Genomic DNA, 26,663 nt, shown 5'->3' on the forward strand with positions numbered 1-26,663 from the left:
AAGAAGAAATCACCTGGACGAAATTCTATTGCACTGAGATTGTCCGAGGCTACGGTAAGATCTCGCGCCCTGCGACTTCTTTCTTTGGGACCATTTGAAGGCGTAAGTTTGTAAACATCGATCACATACACTGGACGAACTGAAGACAGCGATTCGTGAAGAAATCGTGGCAATTGCACCAGCTATGACTGTGAAAGTGATGGCGAACATCAGAAAACGCCTCGATGCCTGTATTGAAAGCCAAGGACATCATATGGATAATGTTGTTTTACATAAATAAACTGCATGTATTGGTGAATATGTTGATAACAATAAATTTTTGATTTGATGAATCTTTACAATTTTCTTGCCATGTGAAATCCATCCGTTCTTTCTGACGCACCCTGTAATAATAATAATAATAATAATAATAATAATAATAATAATAATAATAATAATAATAATAATAATTATTATTATTATTATTATTATTATTTATTTATTTATTTATTTATTTATTTATACTGACAGAGTTAAGTCCATAGGGCATTATTTTAATTCTACCAGGTCACAAAGTATACAAGCAGTGAAAATTTAACAAAACGTTGAAGAACAGAATACTAAATATTACAAGAAAATAATAGCGTAACAAAATCGACACTAAACAACATGAAAATAATACCATAATAGAAAAAATAAAGTAAAATACATATCTAAAGATTGGAATATAATAACAGCAACTCAGTACAGTAGTAGCAAAAAAAAAAAAAAAAAAAAAAAAAAAAAAAAAAAAAAAAACCGGCCCGACTCTTGTAGCTGATTTCAGAGTCACAGATTCAAATTTTTCTAGTCACAAAACACATCCACCTTGTATAATTAATTGTAACAATGAAATTTATTGCATTTGTTCGATTCTTACCGTCTTTTGTTTCCTTCAGTGCCTCAAACTTACAGACGAAAAAACTTTGAGAGTTTTATTTTCATCTGGCATCAATATTACATTTCTACCTCTATTCGGCAAAGATAACTGCGTATTTTTATATTAAATAGCAGTACAGACCTCTGGCTTCACTATCCATATTGAAATGACCACAGTTTGACGCAATACACAGCACAGGATTTTTTTTTTGTATCGGCTACAAGGATCGGTCCGGTTTTTTTTGCCACTACTGTACAAATGGTTAATAGGGAAAACGTAAGGAATAATACAACATGGAATGTAATAAAATAATAATAAAAAAGAAGGAAAAAATACGAAAAGTAAATGAAATCCACAATAAAAAGGATGTGATAATAAATTCATCTCGTGATCAAGGGAACAAAAAAAAAAAAAAAAAAAAAAAAAAAAAAAAGAGGCGGGAAAAGGAAGGAAAAGAAATATATATTATTCTGCTTCGAACTTTTCTCCCGTTCAGCCATTCCTTCCAGTTAGCAGGCAGTTTCTTCTTAGCTAATGACTCTGCCAATTTCTTTTTCTCTTGCTGACCAGTTTCAGCATTATTTCGTACATTACATAAAGTTAACTAAAATATAAAATTACGAAACTACGATTTAAAAATTAGGATGGTGGTTTGAGTCATGAACGTTTAGTTAAAAAGTAACGTACAGATAACTTGCGCTACGATTACAGTAGTAACATTTATTTTAAAAATACATTGTTGCCAAATTGTACGTCTAAAAATTCTTCGGACGAAATTCTGTCACTATCATTTTCGTCGTCTCCATTTTCACCCAGGATTCACACGATGTAGTCCGTGTGCTCGAATTTTGTATAAATACGGTGTAAATATCCAGAACAGTCTCCGGCATAGCTTTGACGGTAGGGTGTTTGACAGTAGGTTTTGTTTTTCCATTTTCAGCGCTATCAAATCATTATGTATTTTAATTGTTGATGGGGTCAACGTCTCAACTCTCATTATGAAGGAACTCTAGAGTGTAGACATTAGAGATAATGACGGATTTATTATTTCATCGGTCCAAATTTATTTTATTTGAGTACATAATATGTGTAGATGTATTAATTATATGTGTTATATTTCAGTAGACTATTTAACAGTATACAGAAAATTATAGAATTTAATAATCGAGTATTTCTAAATTTAATGAAGAAGCAAATAAATGCAGAATAAAACCACGAAATAAAAATATCGCATAATTTAATTAACAATATTTCCGAGTTTAAAAAGGAAGCAAACAAATTATAAATAAAATCACGAAAAAAAAGTATAAAATAATTTAATAAATGAATTTATCTCTCAATTTAACGGAGAATCAGACAAATGCTGAATAAAACCACGGAAGATAAGTACAAAATAATGTAATTAATAAATAAACTACCTACTACCTGTGAGTTTAACGAAGAAGAAAAATATATATTGAATGAGATCACGAAAAAACAGCACATTATAAACTAACTCAATAAAAGTTGTTTCTGTATTTAACGAAGAAAGAAATAATTTCCGAATGAAATAACAGAAAAAAATGATAAAATTATTTAATAAACAAATGATTTAATTTTAACTGAGAAACAAATAAATGCTGAATGAAATGACGGAAGAAAAGTATACTGTAAAATGATCTAATAATCAAATATTTTTAAGTCTAACGAAGCACAAATAAATGCTCAATGAAATCACGAAAAAGAAGCGTAAAATAATTTAATAAAGTGATATTTTTAAGTTGAACGAAGAACAAATAAATGCCCAATGAAATCACGAAAGATATATTTTTAAGTTGAACGAAGAACAAATAAATGCTCAATGAAATCACGAAAAAAAAAAGCGTAAAATAATTTAATAAAGTAATATTTCTAACTTAACGACGAAACAAATGGAATCTGAATAAAATCGCGGAAGGAAAGTAGAAAATAATATAATAAGGAAATATTTTGAATTTAATGGAAGAATGTAGAAATACTGAAGAAAGTTTGCAGTAAAATAAGAAGTGTTTTCTAAATTTAATGAAAAAAAAAGATGACTAGAACCATCTAAAAACAGTTTTTTTATTAAAAAATGTTATAAATTTAACGTAGGTAATAATAAACAAGTATTGAATAAATGATTTGGTAAACAATATACAATAGTCCAGTAAATTAATTTTATTACTTATTAATTTATCATTTTAACGGCGATTTGAATAAATGTTGAATGACACTTCGCAGAATGTCTGAAGTAATTTAATAAACATTCCTGCCTTAGGCAAATAAACAAGCAATTTCAGATAAAAGTTAAAAGCAAGGAGGCAGTACTCACTGTTCCGATCTCACGTGTGCAGGAATTCCGTATAAGCAGCTTCACAGCTCTCTGTCGCTGTCAAAGTCCGGCGCACGTCTGAACGTTGAAGTCGAAACCTCTCTCGCACTTGAGCGCTAAGCAGTATCATCTGGTGTGCATTCCATTGCGCACGCGTAGCTTTTGCGTAATTTGCGGAGTCCCCAATCCATCACCTTCACTTACGTATTTCGCAATTACTTGGATTTTTTTCCTCAGAATCCCCAGTTAGCGATGCTGTTTTAACTGAGGCGTTTTACTTCTTTTCGTAATAGGAATTCCCACTGCCTAGTTTGCACTAACGTGTAAACCAGAAGCCATACGTAAAAAGCCATAAATGGGCAATGACTGAGAAACAAAGGCCTATTAAACTCCAGTATCGATACTTCGGTCCACACCTGTGGAGTAACGGTCAGCGCGTCTGGCTGCGAAACCAGGTGGCCCGGGTTCGAATCCCGGTCGGGGCAAGTTACCTGGTTGAGGTTTTTTCCGGGGTTTTCCCTCAACCCAATACGAGCAAATGCTGGGTAACTTTAGGTGCTGGACCCCGGATTCATTTCACCGGCATTATCACCTTCATATCATTCAGACGCTAAATAACCTAGATGTTGATACACTGTCGTAAAATAACCCAATTCAATTCGATACTTCGTATGTTAAGAAAATATTAATTTTGGAATTTTCGGGAAAATACAGGTTTTCAGCATCCATGTTAAGGAAATAATATTAGTATTTATTTATTTATTTATTTATTTATTTATTTATTTATTTATTTATTTATTTATTTATTTATTTAACTTGGTAGAGATAAGGCCGTCAGACCTTCTCTGCCCCTCTACCAGGGGATTACAACTATAATATGAACAATAAAATTACAATTAATATTAAATTTACAATTACAATTACAATAAAAATTAAAGTACGACAAGATTACCTGATTAATGAAAGCTAGACATTTTATCATAGAAGTTAAGAACAAAGAATATTTTTGTATTTACTGAATTACAAATTAAACCTACAATAACGAAATTCTATAATGATGAAATTACCGGATATTGAAATATTTTGTGATAGATTAAGAGAGCTATTTACAAGAAACCATGTCTGAACGAGTCTCAATTACTGACCAAGTGCCTAGTAAGTTTACGTTTGAATTCAATTTTATTTCGACAGTCCCTGATGCTAGCAGGTAACGAATTCCAGAGTCTTGGTAGGGCTATTGTGAAAGAGGATGAGTATGAGGAGGTGCGATGGGATGGTATTGTTAGTATTGTTTCATGGCGAGAGCGTGTGTTCAGATTGTGGTGGGAAGAAAGGTAAGTGAAGCGAACGACAGGTACGAAGGAATAGAAGAGTTCAAGATTTCGAAGAGGAGAAGTGAATGTAAATTTCTTTTCTTATCTAGTTTAAGCCAACCTATTGTTTCCAGGGATGGGGTAATATGATCATATTTACGAACATTGCTTACAAAACGTACACACAAATTATGAGCACGTTGAAGTTTCGTTTTGTTGTCGCTAGAAAGGTCAGTCAGTAAAATGTCAGCATAGTCAAAATAGGGAAATACAAGCGTCTGCACAAGGGACTTTTTTAAGCAAGAGGGAAGATGAACATTTATCCTTTTTAGCACATGAATAGAATATACTTTCTGCATAGTTAGGCCTACTCTTATTTTCGTAAAAGTGTTAAAAATTACATTTTATTTTGCGAGTAGGGATGTTTGCGAAATGGCCGAGTGTAGCAAACCTGCAACCAAAATAAAATAAATTTTAACATGTATGTCGTACACATTTCTAGACAGGTGTTCGATCATGCTGTTATAGGCTAGAGACTATTTCGCTCATTAAAGCGATAGGGTTGGAAGTAAATCCCGTAAAGACTAAGTAGGCTATATGATTATGCCTCGTGACCAGAATATTTTACGAAATGGAAATATAAAAATTTCAGATTTATCCTTCGAAGAGGTGGAAAAATTCAAATATCTTGGAGCAACAGTAACAAATATAAATGACACTCGGGAGGAAATTAAACGCAGAATAAATATGGGAAATTCCTGTTATTATTAGGTTGAGAAGCTTTTATCATCTAATCTGCTGTCAAAAAATCTGAAAGTTATAATTTATAAAACAGTTATATTACCGGTTGTTCTGTATGGCTGTGAAACTTGGACTCTCACTTTGAGAGAAGAACAGCGATTAAGGGTGTTTGAGAATAAGGTTCTTAGGGAAATATTTGGGGCTAAGAGGAATGAAGTTACAGGAGAATGGAGAAAGTTACACAACGCAGAGCTGCATGCATTGTATTCTTCACCTGAGGGAAAAAGACTTTCGGGGAGGCCGAGACGTAGGCCTAGATGGGAAGATAATATTAAAATGGATTTGAGGGAGGTGGGATATGATGATAGAGACTGGATTAATCTTGCTCAGGATAGGGACCAATGGCGGGCTTATGTGAGGGCGGCAATGAACCTCCGGGTTCCTTAAAAGCCAGTAAGTGAGTAAGTACCAGTTGCACTAATGGAGTGTACGAATCTATTGAGTTTTAACCAATTAAAACCAACTATCAATTGCGATCTTGTCGAAACAATCTTATTGCACCTGATGAGCATTTGTTTAAAATCTTGTTGCATCTGATATTCAGATGTTAAATATTTCATTTTTTCCTTAAGGCTTATGGATCGGTGAAAATAATGAAAAAAAAACATTAAAAATGGAAATTTTGTTTTTAATTCTAAAAAATAAAATAATGTTTCAGTTTTCTAAATCCGTGCTTATTTTGGCCCTATGATAATTTAAATTCTGGCTTAGTTGCCACTTAAGTAGTGCCTTATTAGTATCACTTGTGAGATTCGGACCTGTCTTCGGACAATTGACTAAACATCATTATACAGGGACATCATTTTATTTTTACTAACATTTTTAATATTAACCTGTCTATACCTTTAGAGAGCCGGAAACACCGCTTGCTCCCTCCTCCAAGACTGGAGTTCGATGATACTGGCGTAAAACACAAATCACTCTACTAGGTATAGGAAGGAAGAAAAGTAGTTCATCCATTTACGTAAACTAGGAAATATCGCGATTTTGAGTTTGATAATTTTCATTAGGTTTTTCTTTAATCAAAGTACAGTACTGTATTAAGAATAAGTGTTTTTACTCACGAAGTGAGTTATCCATGCGAACGTATTCATTATGCAGTGTATATTTTATACTGTCTACAGCACATTAGCGTACAATATAGAGAAAGAAGTTAAATTGAAAAATAATCATAATATGAATATTTAAACACAATTTTGAAAATGGTGGCCGTTCATTTCGATACAGGCTTCAGTTCTTTTGTGCATATTATCGCACTATAGACTATTGCATCTAATTCCAATTGCCAATTTCGTCCTTCGTACTAGTAACTCATGTTGAAATAATTCTGTACCTACTCTACGTACTGTAAATTCAATCTTCACTTCTGCCCGACCCGAAAATATAAAATTACTCAGACATGCTATCTACTGTCCGTCCAACTGGTTATGCCGCAGGATTGTAGAAAGGGAGGAAATCACGTGACAGTTAATTACTTAACGAGGCCCTTTTATTTAAGTTAAATTAAACAGCTGTATAATATTACGTAAACGGCCAATTCCTAAGAGAAATTAATGTTTTCAGAAAAGAGCTAAAACAGCCCAGCTTTTACAGAGGGGCGAGCAGAAGCAGGTGGGGGAAATCGGGATGCGACGTAGGCAAACGGACAGTACCTGTGCGAAAATGTGATTCAATATTGAAAGCTCTTTCGTCACTGGAAAACGCGAACATATTTCTGGAACGTACTATACTCAGTAACTCAGTACTGCTTACTATCTGCGGTCTTGGTTCTGTGTGGAGTTGGAACTTCCTTAGTAGAAGGGGGGGGAGTGAAGTACATTCAAAAACTCAGGTACAATAAAAATTGAAGTAAAAAGAAAATGATGTCCCTGTATAATATTTTTTAAATTTCTATAAAAATCCTATTTGTAATTGTATAGTTATAGTGTCCTTTTCTTAGATAATTTTTATGTCTTCTTGAGCAGTTATGCACTTTCATTCATAGTTTTCTGTCCGAGTCTAGGTCTTTCATTGCAAATCCAGCATTTTCCAATCTTCCCTATTTTCCACCTACATAGTCTCTGCAAACAATCCATATTATCTCAATGTCGTCTATCATCTGATATCTTCTTCTGTCTCGAATTTTTTTCCATTTCACCATTCCTTCCAGTGCATGCTTCAGAAGGCATTTTCTTCTCAGCCAGTAATTCAGTCAACTCCTTTTTTCTCTTCCTGATCAGTTTCTGAATCATTCTTTCTTCGCCCACTCTTTCCAGCACAGATTCGTTTCTTATTCTGTCTGTCCATTTCACACGCTACATTCTTCTCCATATCCGCATTTCAAATGTTTTTAGTCGTTTCTCTTCACTTCGTCGTAATGTTCATGTTTCTGCCCCATACAATGCCACACTCCACACAATGCATTTCACTAGTCTCTTCCTTAGTTATTTTTTCCAGAGGTCTGCAGAAGATGCTCCTTTTTCTATTAAAAGCTTCCTTTGCGTTGCCATCCTCCTTTTCACTTTCTGGCAGCAGCTCATGTTACTACTTGTAGCACACCCCAAGTATTTGAAGCTGTTCCACTGCCACATTTCGAATTCGCACGTTTACCTTCTTTATTTTTCTTCCATGGTCTTCATTTGTTCTTCACACATACATAGATACAGAAATTGATTCTTCCGCTTTTAAATGTTTAGTACCCAACGTCCCTTGCATAGCTTGCACTTGCACGACCAACTGTTGTCAGCGTATTGCGTCACCATTTTCTTTTATACACATTTAATTTAGAAATTTGTATCTATCGGCTAACGAAATAACGAAAGCGACTGTGCTGCTCCTATAATCAACTTTAAGAAGTTCATTTTATAAAAAAATGATGAGACTCTTCCGTTACATTCTCCCCACATACGAGATACACTATTAGATTCACAACGTTGTTATTCAACTGATAATAATAAGAAATACTTATTTATTTAAATTTAAATATACAGAATAAAGAATATAATTAGGTCATTCCACAGTAAGTTTCGTTAGTCACAGGACATTCAGAATGTTATGTATCTAAAACTAATAAATATATTCACGTCCTGTTTTTTTAGTTTTATCCAGCTCAAAATCTGCTACTAATTTCATATTAGCTCAATGCAATATTATTATTTACTGAGTAAACAATAATAAAATACAGTTTTAGTCACAGGACCACTTACTGTGGAATGACCCAATTACAAACAAGATAAATAGAAATAAAATAATACAATCAATATAAAAAAGGAGATACAGTAGTATTAACAAAATTTGAGACCGAATGAGCAGCGCTCGTGTTCGGTCGCAGTTCAGATATAATATTAATAGGCTTATAAGAGAATATAAAATAAAATAAAATAGGAAATAAAATTAAAATTACAGTTACAGAAATTATATAATACAATATTAATATAAGAGAAATATAGAAAATAATAAAAATAAATAAATAAAGTAAAATAAAATAGGAACTAAAATTTAAATTACAGCGGCAATGGAATTATATAATATAATATTTACACTAGAGCAGAATAATATCGCACGTGAAAAGTAGGACAATTTATATATATATATATATATATATATATATATATATATATATATATATATATTTCAAAATTATAGTATACAAATATAATATAGGTTGATTAATTCATACACATAGGCTATAAATTTATTTAATCAAATTGAAGATATTAACACGTTTCTAATTTTCTTGTTATATGTTAGTGGGTTACATGTTAGAAGTTCTGGGTACTATATCATATTTCAGATTTGCTCCAGTAACGTCTTGTTATTTGTTATAATGAGGCTAGAATCATAATTATATACGTACTTTGTATGCTATTTTTAGTTGTATAGGTAAATTATTTTAGATTGGGAGTTACGAAGTTTATAATTACAAATTATTATTTTTTATATTATTCATTTATTCCTTCCTTGTTCTAAGGACGTGGACGATTGGAGCACAAGTTTGGTTACATCCGGATGTACATATTTGTCGTTTTGGTTCACTGACATTGAGAGATGCGCTATTACTTTTCATTCAAGCTCACACAACTCAACAGTTTCGGTACCAACTTCCTAGCTCTGGTTATAAGCCATAAGCATTATGAGAAATGTTTTGAACGAAAGAGATACAATATGAAATTGAATATTGCATATTAACTTAAATAATTGTTTTTAGTTCTGTATTAAACTGAAATTTAAGGACAAAAATTTGTTTCTGTTCAGATATGAGACATCACAGACATTTCTTACGTCACAGCGCTGCTTTGGATGGTACAGTATGTTGCTCTACACACACTAGTCGGCATCTGTGATCTTCAACTAGCGTCCGCGGACAGAAGAGGACAACTGAATGTGCAGCTGGGTGAGTGACGTAACTTGTTAATATTCAGTTTCGTAATTACCAATATGAGTCTAACTGGCGTATGTCAAAACTTGCCAAATAATTTGGCTTCTCTGTTTACCTATTATCAAGGTCTCAAAACTATAAACATCCTTATACGTAATCATAAAAATGTAGGACTTTAATAGAACATAAAACACGCCAATGAGAAATATAAACTAAAATATGTTCATGAACAATAATACAAATAACTACATTTCAATTTATATAATTAAGGGGAGAAATACTGAAACGTCTTGCGGTTCCGTGTACTATACTTGACGTGTTACGCCAGATCTCTTGCACATGGCAGCATCTGAGTACCTCAACGCCAGCGCGCAACACTCACAGCTGAATACACGTTCATTTGACATTTAATTCGTTTATCCGCATAGTGAATATGCAGATATATTTTTGTTTATGGATTTTGTGATGGCAATACATTGCCTACTGTTGAGAAATACAGACGACGTTTTATTTACTTAACTAGCTAGCTAGTGAGTACAAATTACATTTATAAAACAAAAATGTTTCTTGGCCACGACCGTAAGAGCCAGACTCGTGTACGGTGTGGTCTTAGTCAATAATATAACATAAAATTTACAAGGACTTACTAAACACAGTAAGTAACTTATTTAAAACCAATAAATACAACATAAGAGCAAGAATAAAGAAGAAAGAGAAAAATACACATTTAATATAAATTGACAATCCGACAGAAGCCAGTGATACTCAATAAAAACATGAATATAGTCGACAGAAATAAAAGGTAAAAAATACATTTGTTAATATTATATATCATGAATAATTTTACAAATTTCTTTTTTAAAAGCTTCAATTTTAAAATATTTCAAATTTGGAAAATGGTTTGTAATTTTATTATAAAGTCTTGAGCCGAAACTAGCACCATGTTTAAGAGCTGCACTTGTAAGACATTTAGGCTCAATTAATGGGAAAGTAGACTTTTGTCTTCGAGTACGATATTCATGTTGATTAGATTTATGTTTTATTTGATTTCTGTGGTAGTAAGTTAGTAAACTATATTTATAAATTTCTTCAACAGGCAATACATTAAAATCTGTATAAATTAAATTTGTTGGGTAATCCATATTTTTGGTCAGACAAATTTTTATTAATATTCTGTGTAATAAAATTAATGGATTACGTACAGATGATGCTACTCCACCCCAATTTGTTATACCATATTGTATTAATGATTGTACCAAAGCTAAAAATATTATTCTCAATGCCTTCTTAGTGATAAAATTTCGAAGTATTATGAATTTATAAATTGTCTTTCTTATGCTTGTACACATAAAATCAATTTGTTTATCCCAACGTAAATGCTGGTCTATAATAATTCCTAAATATTTAACTTGTGTGGAAGGTGTTAGATGTGGTGTAGGTTTTCCCAACCGAAGGGTTCCGTCTAGCTTTGTGCTTTCTTGTGTTTACCGGATATTATCTGAAACTTCCAAGCTACCACGTGTTTCATTGAGGTCGGAAAGAGAATCAGTACCGGTACGTGGTATGAATTTACAATGCATGGAATCCATAAGAAGGGCAACCTTAGTAATTTGTCTTGTGTAAATATTTTATTTTCTGAGTTTAAACTTAATTATGAAATAAACCTATTAGAACAACACTAGATTCAGCATTTTTAATAATGTATTCTATCACAATAGTCCCGCGCCGTGGCGTCGTGGTCTAAGGCATCCCGCCTAGGACTCGCGTTACGGAATGCGCGCTGGTTCGAGTCCTCATGGGGGAAGAAATTTTCTCATGAAATTTCGGCCAGTGTATGGGACCGGTGCCCACCCAGCATCGTGATGCACTTGGGGAGCTACGATAGGTAGCGAAATCCGGTTGCGAATACCAGCTATAACGAATGGGGGGATCATCGTGCTAACCACACGATACCTCCATTCTGGTTGGATGATCGTCCACCTCTGCTTCGGCATGTGGGTGTGAGGCCAGCAGCCGGCTGGTCGGTCTAGGCCCTTCACGGGCTGTAGCGCCACGGATTATTATTATTATTATTATTATTATTATTATTATTATTATTATTATTCTATCACAATATTCTAAAACGTAGAAATAGCCTACGTCTATAATCCATCTCTCCATTTAAAAGTTCGTCCATCAATAACTTCCCAACCGTTACATTTCGGACATAGGTATATCAGTTTAAATGGATGTAGATGAATCCAAACTACATTATCCTGAAGTACCTATTCTACATTTCTCCTGAGACACTCTGTATATATCGCATGTCCGAGAATGTTGTCCAATAAAAGAAAAATTAATATCAAGCAAAATAGTCTATGTATTGTAGTGAGAAACTGAACTTACAGATAAGTTAAAAGAGGTTTTAAGTTTATATTATAATGGTACCATTATTGCTGATGAATATATTCAGTTGTTAAACGAGATTGAAATTAATTATAACGATTCAACAAAAAGTTGACTGTGTTTTTATGGCTTACGGAATTAAAATAAGTCATAAGCGTTCAGCGCAAGTTTAAACTATAGTCCCGTCGCTCTAATTTCCGGCAGCCAATCGCGTTGCAGGTCGGCTACATTTAAACGTGTGCGTCTTGTGATTCGCTGAGGAAGACGTTATTCATTTCTTAAGGCTCGATAAATACTTAATATAATCGCCCGCCATTTTGGCTCTTTCGTTGGCCTTCGCAGAAAGCACACGAAGACGTTATTTACCGCTCAATTATTTGCTGAATTACAGTGCGTTTGATTTGTTATCATAGGAGCTACGACATGATAATGTTTAACGGTGTGGCAAATAGATTCCTCGTATGGTAGCTCGGCAACGAAAGAACAAAAATGGCGAACGATACTACCTACCTAGACTTTATAGAGCCTTCACTTCCTAAGACGTAAGCAAAGAGGAGGAGTCACGCCGGGAATAACAGCGTCGCGACTATAGTGCATGATAGTTCTGCACCTAGTTCTTTACTTTAATTAAAAATGAGACAGGCATTTAAAAAGAAAATGACAACGTTGCAAACAGAAAGATCCGTTTAAGCTTTATTGGAGAGACAGCCGTAAGTTTTATACGTGAATATGTCTCTTGGGATGAGATGTTTAATGTAAGCTATAAGAATGAAGAAATTCACTCACGTTTGGTGCCTAGTCAAGAATAATTTTTATTTATAGAAGATGGCAATCACGTATACATTGAGAGTAAACATATCGCTTGCTTTAATAACCATAGTGCTCTGCTCTATCGTTTGCTATGCATTGCTCATATGCTCACAACCATTTGCGCTGCATATGCCTCGACATTTTGAATTTTCTCTCTTCATTCAAATTCACTCGCGAATTTTTCCAATATAACTTGTCGACTGCTGATTGTTGCTCAATTGAGAATGAGAACCTTGTTCGTTACGAATCGTTTGACACCACTGCGAACGTTTTATCACTTTGCATTCTTGAGTTACACTGTCTCTGCTGCCGTGCAACCCATCAATTCATGCCTCCAGTTTCCTCCACACATGTATCGCTAGATGATGTCACCCACTTCAACTCAAAGTCACGTGTTGTATACATTCGATGGTGTTCGGGTAAAGGGGGTTAAGGGGAGGTAGAGGTGAATATTTCAAAATCCACAAAATTTATCCGATTTGTTTGAAATTGATCTTGGATACTAAGTATGTTATTAGTAATGGACATACCAAGTTTCAACTTTCTAAGTACAATAGTTCTGTAAATATTAATAATTTTATAAAACTTAATATCGTTTGATATAAAATGCTCCATGCACCATATTGTAAGAAATTTTCAATATTTCTTTTTATTTATATGTTCAGAGAAGGTATATAAATAATGATAAGTATTAGTTTATTATGGGAATAATATAGTAATACAATTATCTTGGTTTTAATTTCATACTTTTAAGGGCACAAAATAAAAAACTAACATCGGAATATGAAAATAAAGATAATAAAAATGGAAAAAACCAAATTTTCATTTTTTCTTCAGTTTTGTTCGAAAATTTCACCTCTGCCTCCCCTTAAGTCATTTTTTGTACAAATGGAGTTTTGTTCCCCAAGTGAATACACAAGTTACATTCTACAAGTGGGTGTGCGAAAAACAAAATAATACTAGCATCCAATATGTTTTATTTGTGTAGAAGATTATTTGCAATAAGGGTCCGAAGTTCAATTTTCATTTATCTTAAAACTCATTTTTATGACTTATCTCTGTTTACCCAAACACCATCGAATTGATTGTCGTTTGCTAATCGCAATTTATTTCATTGAAATAATATTTCGCGTATTTTAGAAATTATAGGCACGATAAAACTGGCCTGAAAATGTGTCATTAGACTTTCTGGGATAGCACTGTTGTTGTACTTACAGACGTATTCATGCCAAAATACAAATATTACATCCTCAGATACAATTTCGATCTTGTTACTCCTCTTCCTATCCTTAAAGAACTCACATTCCTTTAAATATCTACATTCGGGATTCAGCCTCTTTAACGTTTGATGAAGGATGGATAGAACAGAGAAAAATTCTCTCCAGCACTGGGACTTGAATCCGGATTTTCAGCTCTACTTGCTGACGCTTTATCCACTAAGCCACACCGAATTCCAGTTCCGATGCTGGATCGAATCCCCTCAGTTTAAATTCTATCTCTCAGTTTTTCCCTTCGGTGGCTTACCCTCATGTACTGTGTTACAGAATATGTGACAGTGACACAATGTCCAACACACTATGTACAGAGATGCACTCATTACGAGTGACTTTAACGTTGTTTAAAATTATAGATGGTTGCAAGGAGTAGTGAAGTGCATTCCATAACCTCTCCTACTCAAATCCCATCCTCACCTTCCCGTGGTGCAACCTGTTTTTAACAAACGAGGCTCTGGGGGCCGTGTTACAGCAGTATAACTCTTCCATCAAAAATGGAAGAAATGCCATTTCGGCTTGCTGACCTGTCATGGCATGTATAAGCGCCCTCTAAATGGTGAAGAGGGGATATGATCAGTGGAGTTGTCTGACAATTCTCCCAAATAGGTCATATGGACCCGCTAACCAATGGCAGGTGTGGTCCTCCAAATAGTTTGGGGGTAACGTGTAGTGATATAACCACTATAGTATAAAAGTATGGTACCTACATTAAAACTGTTATAGTGTTATACTTTTTATTGCATCACTTTCCCATATTAGAGGGCAAAAGAGGCAATGACTTTATTGCGAAGAACTCAGCATTGGTTAACAACAAAATTGTGCGGGAAGAAAGCTTACACACTTTCTTATTTTTATATAATATTCAAACAGCAGAAATAACTAAAATGCTCTCTCAATTAATATCACTCAATAAAAGAATTGTATTCCAACGGATACCATCCCATTGTGGAATCCTGGAAAACAAGAATGCGGATGCTTTAGCAAAGAAGGGCAGCACTGCTACTTACAGACCTGTTACTAAATCTACGTATTACTCTGTGAAAAGATTTATTAAATATACATACTTAGACTTCAACAAACAAAATTTGATAACACAATCCCAAGGGAAAAAATGGAACTCTCTGCATCAAAATCCACAGTTAATTCCCGATTTACCACGAAAATCGTCTGTAGCTGCATTTAGATTGGCAACAGGCCATGATTGTTTGGCCAAACACCTGCATAGAATTGGAATACATCAGTCCCCTAACTGCCCATTGTGCAACTCAAACCAAGAAATGGATTCGGAACATCTCAAACTCTGTGCTTCAGTGGCTGGTTATGATAATATCTTTGAAAAATATTGGAGTGCAAGAGGTCAAATGACTTTATTGTCAAATGCCTGGCATTAGAAAACAACTACAACATTTTTATATAATACAATTTATTAGCGAGGTTGGAGGTTAAAATGTCCACACCACCTTATGTCCACTCAATTAAAAGGCCACTGGAATTAATGTCCAATTTCTTCAATGTCTACTAATTTCATTACATAAGTATCCAGTGTAAAAAGGGTCCAATATAGTTTTCATAATTTTACTCAACCTCTTCGTCCTGTGCCTCTGGATGTATACAAAATTTTAAGTTGTATGATATGGCATGCAAATAGAGCAGGGGCGGCTGTACAATAAGAACTGCAGAGCTGCAGAACCGCCATTTACATAATCAGAAGTGGCGTAGCATGAGTTTCTTTTATTAGGGGAGAGTGTCAAGTTATGAGTAATTTATGATTTTTCGTAAAATTAACACAGTGATTTATACTGAATTATTATGAATGTACAAGCTTACCTTACTTCTTGTAGATTTGAGCAATTCTCCAGTTCTTGCTGGCGAAAATATCCATAACTTCGTCCTCGAATGTTGATTTAGACTCCAGTTTCTGCAGAGTGACTTCTCAATGTTTAACAGTGCAAGAGATGAAAAACTATCTTGTCCCTGGGAGTTTCGAAGATAATTTTAAATTTTCTTTAATGCTGAGAATGACCGTTCATCTCCTGCACCTGTTGCTGGGATGGTCACCACTAGCTCACACAATTCGTAAGTTTCTGGGAAAACACTTGTTATTTCTAATGATCTTATGTACTGGTATAGGCTAAACACACACTCGCTAATATGTTTTCGCGGGATATCAACCGAGTTAAAATTTTGGAATGTTCCAAGTTTTCAAGTCACCACGAGAAGAAACACAATAGACTTAGACAGCAAGAAAGAACTGGTAGAGAAAGCTTTTATTCCTTTCTGAGGGAGCGTCTCACACAAAATAAGCAGAATCCTCCAGAAGCTAAATATCAAAACCATACATAAACCACAGAGCAAAATCCGGAGTCATCTACGTCAGGTTAAAGACAGTCAGGGCCTAAGGACACCAGGGATTTACAAGATTCCATGTGAGTGCGGCGAAGTATACATAGGGCAGACTGGCCGCACAATAGAAGACAGAATCAAAGAACATAAGAGGAACCTGAGGCTCTATTACCCGGAAAAATCTGCAGTGGCGCAACACAGCATAGAAAAGGAGCATAAAATACTGTTTGAACACAGCAAAGTCATTAACAAATCAAGCCACTACTGGGAACGTACAATCAAGGAGGCCATAGAAACAACTTTAACAGGGACGGTAGACTACAGCTCAGTCAGGCATGGACACCGGCCTTGGACCAGCTTAGGCCATCTTACAAGCAAGGTCACGAAGATCACGGACCGAGGACAGCAACCGGCGGAACAGGACTCGTCGCCCGCCAAACTTCACACAGGAATCCCAGGAGGGGCGGAGCTTACGAGGAATGATAATTCCCGGCCCCGGATTGGCCGATCTGCCACCAATCCCGTATCACCTGAGACAGCCTAACATCTATATAACCTACGACTTTCTGTCCAGACACTACTTCCCTGAAGATGGCTGCAGAGATAGCAGTTGAAAGTTTGGAACATTCCAAAATTTTAACTCGGCTGATATCCCGCGAAAACATATTAGCGAACCAATGCCGAGAAAGCCTCAAATCATACATAAACACACACTCCTTTTCCATGTCTGGATCAGAGTAAATAATATTCAGTTCACCTTTTAGACATATGAAGTCAAACATCATACCATAGTTTTCCTTCAAGCAAGAAAAATGTGTGCAAAAAAAAAAAAAAAAAAAAACTCTGGAAATGTTTCTCTATATTGTGCAAAGTATTTGCTTTCGAGGAGGTTAAAAAAACTGACGTTTCTGTATATCACAGAATCTGATTGAAATAACATCAATAATTTCATGAGAAATTACCATCTTCTCCAGGAACTGAGTCAATACAAGGCCATTTAGGTGGAACCAAATAAATTAAATCTGTAGACATCTCTTTATTTTAGACCATAACTGGTCGAAATTATCCCTTAAGCTTCTGTAAATGATAATAAATTTAATCAATTTTATTCAAATGCTCAATCATACGATTTATAAATTTGAAAATTTTATTATTTGCTAATACATCTTGAAAAAGATATTCATGAACATTTTCGCCTGTACATCATCAGATGTTCAAAATTTTGTCGAAATCTAAACATAAGCCCATTAAGTTGTACACAGTAATATGCATGACAGATTGAATGATTAATCATGAGTTTTATGTATTGAAAAGTTTATAATGGAAAAGAGTTCAATTTTGAATGACTTGTTTAATTTGTAATTTGCCGAAAAATGAAAAATGAAATGAAATTTATGATTATAAAATGTTAATACATATAACTCATGTTACATTTTTGTTGGATGTAACTTATTATATAAATAAAATTATTATTAAAATTGTTAAAATTGATGAAATATAAAATGTGAAATATGAAATATGTACTTTAGTCTATTTAAGACAAATCACATGGTGTTATGCAAACTATTACTGATGTAATTAAATGGTGTGTGTTATATGCAATACATTTGTTGGAATCTTCATAGTGACTGTTCATCAAGTTCTTGAATTATGTTGTGTGCATGTGAAGTGAGTACTAGATGAACAGTCACTATGAAGATTCCAGTAAATGTATTGCATGTAACACACACCATTTAATGACATCAGTAATAGTTTGCATAACATCATGTGATTTGTCTTAAATAGAAGCCGTGTGGATGATATCACGTTGAAAACTACCGCAAAAGGAAAACCTCACTCACAAACTTCTGCAAAGACTAAACTACAAACCCTATGCACATTGTGCGCATTCCATTTCATTCATTTGTCTTAAATAGAGTAGAGTACATATTTCATATTTCACGTTTTATATTTCATCAATTTTAACAATTTTAAAAATAATTTCATATATACAATAAGTGACGTCCAACAAAAATGTACCGGTAACATGAGTTATATGTATTAACATTTTATAATCATAAATTTCATTTCATTTTTCATTTTTCGGCAAATCTAGAAATTCAACAAGTTATTCAAAATTGAACTCTTTTTCCATTATAAACTTTTCAATACATAAAACTCATGATTAATCATTCAATCTGTCATGCATATTAGTATGTACGATTTAATGGACTTATGTTTAGATTTCGACAAAATTTTGAACATCTGATGATGTCGTACAGGCGAAAACATTCATGAATTTCTTTTTCAAGATGTATTAGCAAGTAATAAAATTTAAAATTGATAAATCATATGATTGAGCATTTGAATAAAATTTATTAAATTCATTATCTTGAATAGATTTATCTGAAAATCAAAATGAATTGTAAAAAATTCTGTAAATGAACTTTAAAGTCGTCGATTTTTTTTTTGTTGTTGAAGCAAATGTCGGCAGTCTTTACTGTAAGACTTTGAAAAGGGCATCAATAAAAGCAAATATTGATGAAAATACCTCGAGCAAGAAACTGAACTCAAAGTTTTCAAATTTTAATAATTCTCAGTCTTGTTATTATAATGCATCTGTTCATTTATATTTTATATGGAGTAGATTGGGTATAGTGGGGTAATTTGGGTATAAGTTATAATTTATTGAATAAAACTTTACCTAATTTTCAAATACATGTCAATTTAATTTATAGCATCTAGTTCACAATATCTATCATGGAGTGTTCAAAATGTGTACAAAATACTTTTTTTTTTTTTGCTTACAAGTCTGTGAAATGACACACCACATTCAAAGCAATACTGTTGGCAATCCAACTGTGATACAGTAACTAAATTCATGTACGTGTACATTACACATGCTTAGATCATGTTTTTAATACATTTAGTAATATATAACTTTTAATAATGAATTGTAATTTACAAACATGAGGTAATTTGGGTATAATTGAAGATTTTCCCGGAAAAAGGATATAACATCGAATTATTGAAATATGTGATTTAGGTTGAAAAAGTAATTTTGACGCATTCATTTATAACAATAAATTATCACATTCAATAGATGAATAAACTCGAATTATTTATTAGTTCTGCCCAAGGGGCCTTCCACTGCAAACCCAGCATAAATATAGGCTTAATGAAATACGGCCCTGAAATTATTTTCTTTTCTCCTGAAACATGAATTGTAGTTTTGTTGGTTACATCTATATTCCGGGCAGGTCTTCAATTATAGGTTAATTGACAACTAACCTAGTTTTTCATTCCAGATCATGTCAAGTATGTATACACATATTACAGATTGGTAAACGATAAATAAATATCCGAAATAATTTTCCGAAGATTTTTAAATTTAAAAATAAGCCATATGAAGAATTCAAGTATTAGTTGACATTTTTTTTTATCTTGTTAGGCCTAATTAAAATGTTTAAATACATTTACATTCTGTTTTAGACTACATACACTGACATAAGTTTGGAGTAATGTGAGTTTTATTTACATAATCAAATTTCCTCATCCATGTGATAAATTGGGTATAATTAAGCTTAGGGTTATTGTCATGACAACAAAAGGTCAACATACTTGAAAATGCAATAGAATTATTCTAGAAGGTCATAGTGCTAACATATAAGAAAGACTGAAAAATTTTATCCTGATAACAGGCTATGGCACTCTAAACTTAAACAAAAAGCTGTTTTTTTAAAGCCAAATTACCCCAATCTACCTATCTTGCATATACTTGAATTTTCCATTGAAAATATGAAAACTGATGTACTTTATTTACATAGATTGGCTTATGAACACTCCATTAAACACGCAGTAGTCGTAGAATTGTTAAATTTCCAATGTAAAATAATTTTGTTCACATTTGGTGTAGCAAAATTTATCTTGAAGGGTATGTCTTTGTGTACTAGAAGTTTTGATGTCATCTGCAGCGATAATAATAGTTGCCCATTGATCTACATAGATGGAATGAAGACAGTTGGAGCACTTGTCAGATCGTATTCACAACAAGGATGTATGCCGAACAGAAAACTAGATCAGTAGTAATTTGTATTTATTTCCAGACAGTGGAGCTTTACTCTTGCTTCTTGAAAACAGATGCAATCTACTGGTAAAAAACAAGCCTGTTAACATTTACAAAAGTACAAATGCTTATTACTGCCCTACATTAATAAAACAATTGTAACATGATCAAGTGGTAGACAGCTTCAAAATTTAAAATTTTAGATTTATCTGTGAGTTGCAGCCTCCTTTTTATTTCAAGAGATGTATAAGTTACCAATTTACTCAGTGTTGTCTTACTTACCCCTTTTGTCACACTTTTTTTAAAGGGTTTTCAGATTGTTTTCTCTGTAGGTAGAGACAAAATGAAATGGTTGGGGTAAATACGGATTTTATATTACTAGGATATTTAAAATGCATAAAAAGCTAAAGAGAATTGGAATTGGAATCGCATCTAAATTGAAGTGGAAAAAATCAAATTTTCAGTATTTTAAGTAAGTTCTTAGTTGTTAAACGTGGAAATTCAGTTATATGTAATACTTAAGGGGACACTCAACTATATTTTGGAACTTTTTTTCCTATTTGACCAATCTTTTTCAAATTTGGAGAAAAAAGTTTAATATACACATGGAAAGTAACATGCAAAATCTCAGCTCATTAGATCCAATACTTTTCAAAATAAAAAATATTTCAATTTTGAAACAATCATTAATTGAAATATCACTTTTAATTATCATTTTTTATTTTTTGTCTTTGTGCATTTGACTGTGACTTCTCAATGGACAGGGGAAGAATTCTGCGTATTGATTTAGTTCTGTCACGTAAATTAGTGTAGAAATTTAATTTTTCATTTCTATGACACTTTTCACAATTTTTAAGTTGAGTGTCCCCTTAAGAAGGTTGATATTCCACACCTCAGAATACAAAATAATGAATGTGACCCAATTGATATGAAAAACAATAGTTGCAATCCTTGTCAAGAGCTCATTTTTATGATACACTTTATTTTTGCTGCCACTGCTACTACTACTACTGTTACCAATACCACCACCACCACCACTACTACTACTACTACTACTACTACTACTACTACTACTACTACTAGTTACCAATACCACCACCACCACTACTACTACTACTACCACTACTGTTATTACTGCTAACAAGATCACCACAACTACTACTACCACTATTGTTACTACTGTACTACTACTACTACTGCTACCAATACTACCACCACCACCACCACTACTACTACTACTGTTACCAATACCACCACCACCACCACCACTACTACTACTACTACTACCACTACTACTGCTAACAAGACCACCACCACTACTGCTACCACTAATGTTACTACTGTACTACTACTACTGCTACCAATACTACCACCACCACCACCACTACTGCTACTGCTACTACTACTACTACCACTACTGTTACTACTGTACTACTACTACTGCTACCAATACTACCACCACCACCACTTACCACCACCACTACTACTACTACCAGTACCGGTACTACTAGTACTACTACTACTACTACTAAATAATAATAATAATAATGTAAAAATAGGTAACAGTAATAATAATAATAGCTACCGTACAATAATAATAATAATAATAATAATAATAATAATAATAATAATAATAATAGTTATAATAGCTACATTAATAATAATAATAATAATAATAATAATAATAATAATAATAATAATAATAACAACAATAACAATAATCTCAAAATTTAACCTATATAATAAATTATTTCAACACCGCAATAAGGAGGAGAGGAGAGTTTTGAGCTCCTAGAGGAGGATTCGTCAGCCTCTGAATTCATCACTCTTCTTGCTCTTTATATGATTCTTGCACAAATACGCAACTTCAAAAATTTGCAAAAATTTCCCAAATTCTAGTTGACCATTGTTGACACCAAATGTGAACACGTCTCTTGCATCACCTGCAATTCTTCGCTTATCTAGTTACAGAAATCATGGCTCTGATTTATTATTAATGTTCAGTGAGGACCCACGAAATACGAGGGACAGCATAATTCGAAATAAATCACTTTCTTCTCTTTCAGGCTGGGAAGTTCACAATGTGTGCCATATATGACGACAATGAATGTCTATGAATTACAATTTAACGCGAATTCGGTTTATGATATAAAATAAGCAAATTTCGACATTTTCTTTTTACCAGAATTGTTCCTATAATGGCTTGTAGTTCGCGAATTCATGATATTATATATTCAAATGACAGAAGTTACAAAGATAATCTGTTTGAGAAGATTCCCCCTCTCCCCTTAAAATATGACAGAAGTTAGAAAGATAATTAATCTGTTTGTAACGATTGCCCCTTTTCCACTTAAAATATTATAGAAGTTGCAAAGTCCATCTGTTTGTCAAGATTCCCCCTCTCTCCTTAAAATACGAAAGAATAGATTAATTTCAAAACTATTTACTCCAATCTGCCTTCATTGATTTAATTTACCCTCAATAATCCAGGTGACCACAATCAGATGCTGCTGTTAGTGCTCTGTTCATTGTGAATAACAGGCTTCTACATAGAGGCATGGTGGTTTCAAATTTTTGCTAATACTATACTTTTCAATTTCATGTTAATATTTTCGATTTTTGCCTTAAAGCTAAGCTAACTCTGCTGAATTTATTTTATACTTCTGCACCATTTCTTTAGGTTAGTGCCTCATTAGTGTAAATATATTTTTAGTTGCCCGGATGGTGCAGTCATTATAGTGCTGGCTTTCTGTGTCCGAGGTTGTGGGTTCCATCCCAGCTTAAATCGATGGCATTTAAGTGTGCTGGCATGTAAAAGACTCCTGTGGAACAAAATTCCAACACACCAGAGTCGCTGGTATGACCTCAGCAGTTACAAGTGTCGTTAAATAACACATAATTTACAATAAAAAAAATTGATTCGAAATAAAGCGATCCTGTCGAAATTTTTGTTGTCATTAACTTAAATTCCTGTCAAGATTTATATTGCTATTATCTTCAGTTCCTGTCAAGGTTTTTGTTTTTATCATCAATCTGTTAAGTTTTATGTTGCTATAAATTTCAATTCCTGTAAAATTCAGCCTCTGCCAAGTTTTATATTACGTTAACTTCACTGTCATTAATATTGATATTAACTTCAGCATCTCTAAAAAATTTCATTTCCTCTAAAGGTCTATATAAACTTCAGAGATCCATTCTCCCTATTACATTTCCTGTCATGTTTGTGTTGATATTAATTTTAGTTCTGTCCAGTTTAATATTGCTATTTATTTGAATTCCATGCATGTTTTATGCCGCTATTAAATTCAGATATTGCCGTATATTAAAACAGAAGCGATGTCCATGGTGGTCTGGAACTTAAGTTGCCATATTCACAATATACAGTGAAACCTGTTCAAGACGGAAGTGACATGATCCTTATTTTTTTCCGTTGTGGACAGGTTTCCGTATTATTCAGGTGTTACATTAAAATGGAATATTTTATCATTCGTATCCATGAAAAACAACATAACATGCCGCAAACTGCAAGAAGTACAAAATATTCCGTTTATTACTAATCACGTTAAATTAGCTTTCTGTCGCTTATTCCGTTGGTAAATCATCTTGATTAAAATCTCTTTTTCTGTATAAATTTTATCGTAACTCATTCATCAGTCATTAAACACTGCTAAAGTTTACTAATCTCATTTAGTTTAATATTTAACACTATATTATAATAATGTTCAGTTTATCACTGCACATTATTAATTACCGTGATTAGACTAGGAGCCATCCATTAGAAGCCTTGAATTCTGGTTTATGTAATTTTTTCTCAGTTCAACGGCTTGCTTTGCAGAATAAATCCAGAAATTGGCTTGTTCTTCAAAAGATCATCCACAACAGTTCATCTATTTCCACATAAACAGTTGCTTTCTGGTTCCTTTTAAGTCACTAATATTGGCCCCAAGCCACTCACTCTTTATGATCTTTATCTTAAGTGTCACACTTCAATATTATTTCACATACACTTCGTTTCTAATTTTCCTTTAAGTTGATAACTTTTACTTCGTCACTTAATGTTAATGCCACATTTTACGAAACTTTTTTTACCAGGAAATCACTACACTTGCGCTCTGTCTAGCTACGACAATATATGGATGTGAAGCATTGACAACCTCTGAAGGGACTCGTTTGCCTAGTCAACAGGATAATAAAATTTATGACCGACAGGCCAACACACCATCGTACCCTCTAAAATTTTGCAAAGAAAACTTGTTTTTTTTTTTCTTAGTGACCTGCATATTTCGTATATTCCTTGAAATTACACGCTGTTTCAAAATATAGTTTACATTAAAGCAGTGAGCCCAAAATATTATTTCCGTTTTGAACAGTAGCAGGCAGTTTCCGCTTCCGCGTTGGACAGTTTCCGTTTTATTCAGGAAAAATTACACATAATACATACGAATTTCGTCGGGACCAATAAACTGTTCCAAAATAGACAGGATTCCGGATTATTCAGGTTCCGATTTGACCAGGTTTCACTGTATATATCTATATTCTATAAGATGAACAAATGAAGATAGTCTCTCACGAGAAGTGTTTAACCATTTTGTTATGATCAGCTGGTGTTCTAATATTTGTAGAGTTATCTTGTATTGATGCATGTTGTATCCAGCTGTCTTTTGTTGAGAGTTATTGTGGTTTGCAGTTTATGTACAGTTCATTAATAACTTTTGTCATATAACATTTACGGCTCCCAAGGAAGTATCTGTTTTCCATTATTGATGTCTAGAACGAGAAGTCTGGTGGTGGCATTCACCTTGTAGCCCTGGGGGACAGGCTCTGAAATGGCATTTCCTCCATTTCTGATGTAACAGTTATCCCGCTGTGACTCGGGCCCCATTGCCTCGTTTGTTTAAACAGGTTGTACCACGTGAAGGTGAGGCTGGGAGTTGGGTAGGAGAGGCTATGTAAACGCATCACTACCCCTTACAACCCAAGTGACAACTCACTAACAAGGGGGCGTTCATAAGTTAAATCCCACCGCAGATGGCATTCATATTTAGGATGAGTAACATTTTCAGTTTCTCCATTTTGAATCTTGCGTACACCACTTTTAACACTTGAATATAATTAATTGATGAACTAGTGGACTTACTCATGTTAAATATGAAATATCTGTCCGGCTTACAGCTGTTTCAGTGCTTCACGCACCATCATCAGAGCCTACTAGATCGCGACGTCATCTCGAACTTCTCTGCCTGTTAGGAGGGTGTGTTTTATTGTTGGAAGGTGTTGAATTGTGGAGTCGAATAGTGTGTGTGTGTACTGAAATTGATCTGTGTGTTGAGGATTTGATCGGGGTGTGTTTTAGTGTGTTTGTATATTTCATATTGTTCCAGTGTGTTGAGTTTTTGGTTCTTGGGTTGTGTGTGAAGGATTTCCATGTCCGTATTTATGTTATTGTATGTATGGTTAGTATTGGTTATGTGATCGGCTACAAAGAACACATTAAAGCTATAACCAGAGGACACAATACATCTACATACGCCGATCACATAACCAATACTAACCATACATACAATAACATAAATACGGACATGGAAATCCTACACACACAACCCAAGAACCAAAAACTCAACACACTGGAACAATATGAAATATACAAACACACTAAAACACACCCCGATCAAATCCTCAACACACAGATCAATTTCAGTACACACACACTATTCGACTCCACAATTCAACACCTTCCAACAATAAAACACACCCTCCTAACAGGCAGAGAAGTTCGAGATGACGCCGCGATCTAGTAGGCTCTGATGATGGTGCGTGAAGCACTGAAACAGCTGTAAGCCAGACAGATATTTCATATTTAACACGAGTAAGTCCACTAGTTCATCAATTAATTATTTTCAGTTTATCTTTTTCTAATGTTGACACAGATCTTTAGGGCATTAGCCTTACTGGATATCACTGATTAACTTTGTAACTTCTTTACTGTGTTAATATGAGAAATTTTACCTTGCTGACTAGTTTCAAAGCGGTATTCTTCATTGTCCGAAGCCTAGTAGATCTCACACTATCATCTGTTTTCCTGTTGTGGGATGTGTTCATGACTGT

General features: G+C 33.8%; 1 protein-coding gene and 1 long non-coding RNA gene across 2 annotated transcripts in view; one reads left to right on the plus strand and one right to left on the minus strand.

Moving 5' to 3' along the window:
- The window catches only part of LOC138694373 (homeodomain-only protein-like), a 94,219-nt gene extending 90,831 nt beyond the window's left edge, over window positions 1-3,388 (minus strand). The window contains exon 1 of the mRNA XM_069818052.1: window positions 3,231-3,388. The gene's annotated coding sequence lies outside the window, so the exon portion shown is untranslated. The remainder of the gene's footprint in view (window positions 1-3,230) is intronic.
- A 6,192-nt stretch (window positions 3,389-9,580) lies between these two features.
- The window catches only part of LOC138708976 (uncharacterized), a 657,561-nt gene continuing 640,478 nt past the window's right edge, over window positions 9,581-26,663 (plus strand). Inside the window, exon 1 of the long non-coding RNA XR_011334804.1 lies at window positions 9,581-9,716. This is a non-coding gene — a long non-coding RNA (uncharacterized lncRNA). The remainder of the gene's footprint in view (window positions 9,717-26,663) is intronic.

This window comes from Periplaneta americana, chromosome 1, assembly GCF_040183065.1.
Source record: "Periplaneta americana isolate PAMFEO1 chromosome 1, P.americana_PAMFEO1_priV1, whole genome shotgun sequence".
NCBI lineage: Eukaryota > Metazoa > Arthropoda > Insecta > Blattodea > Blattidae > Periplaneta > Periplaneta americana.